We start from the raw sequence: 4,805 nt of genomic DNA, 5'->3' as shown, positions 1-4,805 counted from the left end.
ATGGACTGTGAATGGCAAATGAAAAGTTAGTATGTTATTCATAATTGATAGAGATATGAAGTATACTTTGTTTTTAGTGTCAAAGACAACCTCAAACATTGAAAGATGTCCATTGCTAAGTTTTTCTGATTTTTTTGAGTCCCCTTATCCATTGCCCTTAAGTATATTTGTTTTCTGAATTTAGAAGATTTCTTCCTCTCTTGAAAGTCTTCAGGAACATGTACAGTTGATTCCTTCTATCATTTAAGATTAAAATCAGCAAAGTGACATCACAGAAAAGTACTTATATACAACAGCATCATATAATTACTCAGTGAGTTATACATATTTAAAAATTTTATTGAATATATCATCAATAAACTGAACTTTAACTGTTAGGAACAGTGCAAAATAATTCACTTAATCTTCTTGAGCAGGAGTCAGAACATGACTTACTGATGCCGCACTGTATTTCTATTATAAATAACATAGACCAGAAGTGATAAATTAAGCTTCTCTTTTAAAGATGTCTCAGCTTTGACTAATTCTTAATCCCAGGACTTTCTTTAGAGCATCTTTCATGTCCTTGTTTCGGAGACTATAGATAAGGGGATTTAATAGTGGAGTCACTGCTGAATATACCAAAGTGACAATCTTCTGCATCCCTGCTGGGTTCCCTGATGTTGGGCTCACATACATAACCATAAGAGTTCCATAGAATAGAGACACCACTGTCAGGTGGGACCCGCATGTGGAGAAAGCTTTAGTTCTACCTGCTCCAGAGGGAACACGAAGAACAGCTCTAAGCACCAGAGTGTAAGATCCCAAAATGGAAAGGAAGGGCCCAAAGATGATCATTGAGTTGAAAGTGTAACAGATAAGCTCAATAGAAGGTGCAGGAACACAGACTAGTGCGAACAATGGGCCTGGGTCACACACGATGTGGTCAATGATATTGGGTCCACAGAAGGGAAGTTGGGAGATAAGAACAATGGGGACTGGATAGCAGAGGAATCCACTCACCCAGCAAACACAGACAAGGGTCACACAGAACTTTCCAGTCATGATAGAGGGGTAATGCAGTGGACGGCAGATGGCCAGGTACCGATCATAGGCCATAACTGATAAGAAGAAACATTCAGTTGTACCCAGTGAAAAAAAGAAGTAAAATTGGAGGAAGCAGCCAGAGAAAGAGATGGTCTTGGTCTCAGAGAGAATGTTGACCAGCATGTTTGGGACAGTGGAAGAAACATACCAGATCTCTAGGAAGGCAAAGTTTCCCAAGAGAATGTACATGGGTGTATGGAGCCGCCTGTCCCATTTCACTGCACAGACAATAGCACTGTTGCCCAGCAGAGTCAGGAGATAAACCACCAGGATTAATGAGAACAGGATGTTCTGTGTTTCCCTTTGACCAGGGAAACCCAGGATGACAAACTCAGTCACAACATGCATTGTTCTATTCTGGGCTCTCAAAGCTGTTCAAGAAACAGAACAAACAAAGGAATGAATAGGAATGAACATTTGTAGGTTGTGATAATAGTTGCTTGAAAATGTACTAAACATTTCACATACATATCTCATTTTGCCCTGCTTATGACCCCTTGAGCTTTAGGGAATGTAGGAAAGGTGTGCTTTTTTGTTTTCTTCTTCTTTTATTTATTTACTTATTAACAGAAAAGAAAACTGAAGCTCAGAGAGACTTAAGGAGTTTACTTGAATATGCAAGGCCAGTAATTCCTAGATGCACTGACCCTTTTGGAAGTTGGTTTTCAATGAACACCACTTTATTACAAATATTCCTGTAACCCTAAGTCTCAGTTTCAACTTTAATGGTAGAATCAGTGACTCTTGGATCTCCTACATGCAAGTATAAACTTTGGACCCAACCTTTTACTTTGAAGCAAAATTGAATATAAATCTGTAACAAAAATAGCTGTTAAGTTGCCTTGTCAATCAGAGTTTCATATGTTAAAGTCCAGTAAAAGCAGGTGAGAATGGAGCTAGGGTGATAACCTTGAGCTCCTTGCCTTTGCTGCTGCCAAGGAAATGTTTTAGAATCCTCATCCAAATTCACTACCATCTAGTGGATTCCAGCTTATAGCAACCCCATATAGGGTTTGCAAGACTGTAAATCTTTACGTGAGCAGACAACCACATCTTTGTCTCCTGGAGTTGCTGTTGGGTTTGAACCAATGACCTTGAGGAGAACAGCCCAATACCTAACTTACAGCTCCACCAGGACTCCTTGTAGAATCCTTCTCATTCACTATTATCAAGTTCAAGCCAACTTATAGTGACCCCGTATAGGGTTTCTGTGGCTGTAAGTCTATATGTGGGTAGACCACCTCATCTTTCTCCTACAGAGTTGCAGTTAGCAGTTCTGTGCTTATCTTACAGTGCCACCAAACCTCCTGTAGAATACTTGTTGTTGTTGTATGCCATCAAATCAGTTCTGATTCCTAGTTCTGTAAATGGTTTACTACCAAACCACCAATCTGGCTCCCTTGAGATCACATGCTTTAGGTGGCATCTGGATTTTAGTCCATTTCCTGCTTAAGGAGCCCTGTTTCACTCAAAGCACTTACTTATGTTGCACAAACTCTATTTCCTTAATTACTTCTACACAGTAATCCCTAGGTTCCTCTTTGCTACTACACAAAATAAATCTCATTCCTCATCCATGGTGGGTGGGGATGGGGGTGAGTGGGCACACTTTAATTACTGAAGTCAGCTTCTAGGTGATTCATTTCTTTTGCCACAATATTTCCTGGCTTGTTTTGCCCAGAAGCTGTACTATTTATTCTATAATCCCACAGTTATGGTTGGCCACCTGAGGCAGCTTGGTGTTTTGCTGCTGGGCAAGTTAATTTCTCTAGTATATTGAATCATGTGTTTTCATATTTGTTGTTGTTGTTGTTGAGTGCCCTCGAGTCGGTTCCGACCCATAGCGACCCTGTACAGGGTTTCCGAGGGTGTAAATCTTTACGGGAGTAGAAAGCCTCATCTTTCTCCCGCGGAGTGGCTGGTAGTTTCGAACAGCTGACCTTAAGGATCACAGCCCGATTTACCAGGAATTAAATCCTAAACACAAAATTTTATGACCTTCATAATCTTGCTTTTATTTAAATTAAATAATGAATAGCGGGTTCTCCTTAAGGAGCTTTGGTAGCAGAGTGGGTTATGTGTTGGGCTGCTAACTGCAAGGTCAGCAGATCGTATCCACCAACTACTCCGAGGTTGAAAGATGAGGCTTTCTGTTCCCATAAAGATTTAAAGACTTGGAAACCCTATACAGGGTCACTATTAGTCGGAATGACTCATAGGCACACAAACACCACGGCTACCAGAGAAGTCTCCTTAGGATGTGCATAGACCAGAAAGATCTTACTGATGATGGTTGAATCAGGAGTAGAGACAAAACTATATATAAACCTAGGTATTTTGCTAACAACCTTCTTGAACTATTGGTCCAGGTTGAATTCTATATACTAAATGTTGCCAATTAAACTCAGAATATTTGACTGGCTAAACTACCATCAATATTTAAAGTATAACAATATATTGGACTTTAAATAAAAACGGAATAGCTGACCATATTATCCATTTAGGTTGCTGTTAAGATACTCACCAAATTCCATCCTTATGTTATTTACATCATCTATAGAGAGCAAGAGGCATGCTTCTTAGTACTTGATCCAACCTGGAGGAAACCCAGGATAAATGTTTTATTGCCACAATAACTTTGGATATTTGTATTAACAATTTTTTTTAGAAACTATGAAAAAATTATCTCTAACAAACATGATTTTTATGAAAATGTAATTTCCCCCCCAAGAGATCTGGTTCATAGCACTGTATTTATTTATTTTTTCACCTCAAATATTACTTTAATATGTATTCTGGACAGGCATTAGGTTTAAATAAAGGTATCCTGGTTTCACAGAGCTTACAACGTAACAGAGCTCTAAGAACGATAGAAGAAAAAAAATTTCACTCTTTTATTTTCTGCCTCTTACATGTTTACAAGTTGCTTGATTCTTTAGGAGTTGATTACAAGTTGATTGATTCTGGGGAGAAGTCAATGCCCATCTTTAATTTGAAGAATTGTCTACATTCATGGAAACGTAGAGAAGAAAGTCATCATCTGTGTGTTCCAGCGTTTACAAGTTTCAATCTAGGAAAGAAGGGAGGTTTCAATCTAGTTTTGGTCTGTTAAAATTTCACTTCTCTGCTATTAGATGAATCCAGCTTCTATCTAGGAATCATGGTGAAATACACAATCTACCATCAAGTACCCATTACCATCTCAGCCCATCAAAACAGAAAGAGAGAGAGACAATAGAGACAAGAAGTGGTCTTGGGAAGTAGGTCTCATTGCACTATATATTTCTGATGACCATATGCATCAAATTTATAGGAGAGTTATAATTTCAAATGTACTTCCCACAATCATAATTATATTTGCCAGACCACATGCTACCATTCTGGGTTGGAAAATACATTTACTGGACTTGTAATAATTAAAAAATTGAATGCTGAATTTAGATTGCAGAGTTTCCTCCATTTATATATTCAGATATTTAATAATATTATTTTTATTGTTTTGTTCTTAGCAGTGTGTTAAGTTCTTGGGTACAATGATGAACATGAAAAATAAAATAAAATTTTCTCTCCCTTTGGGGGAAAAATATTTTTCTGCCAACTACATCTGTACAGTTTTGAGTCTGCATGAATGGGTCTGCCTGGAGCAGTTAGAAGCAATTTAGATAAATATATAGAGTGAATATTATTTGGCATAAAATGATACAATGCCATATTTATAA

The 4,805-nt window shown here is 38.0% G+C and overlaps 1 pseudogene; it reads right to left on the bottom strand.

The window, feature by feature from the left end:
* Positions 1 to 510: 510 nt before the first annotated feature.
* On the bottom strand, positions 511 to 1,503 carry LOC102815327 (annotated as a pseudogene).
* Positions 1,504 to 4,805: the final 3,302 nt, after the last annotated feature.

This window comes from Chrysochloris asiatica, unplaced genomic scaffold (assembly GCF_000296735.1).
Source record: "Chrysochloris asiatica unplaced genomic scaffold, ChrAsi1.0 scaffold00444, whole genome shotgun sequence".
In the NCBI taxonomy this organism is placed as follows: Eukaryota; Metazoa; Chordata; class Mammalia; order Afrosoricida; family Chrysochloridae; genus Chrysochloris; species Chrysochloris asiatica.
This window is presented reverse-complemented; position numbering and strand designations above follow the sequence as displayed.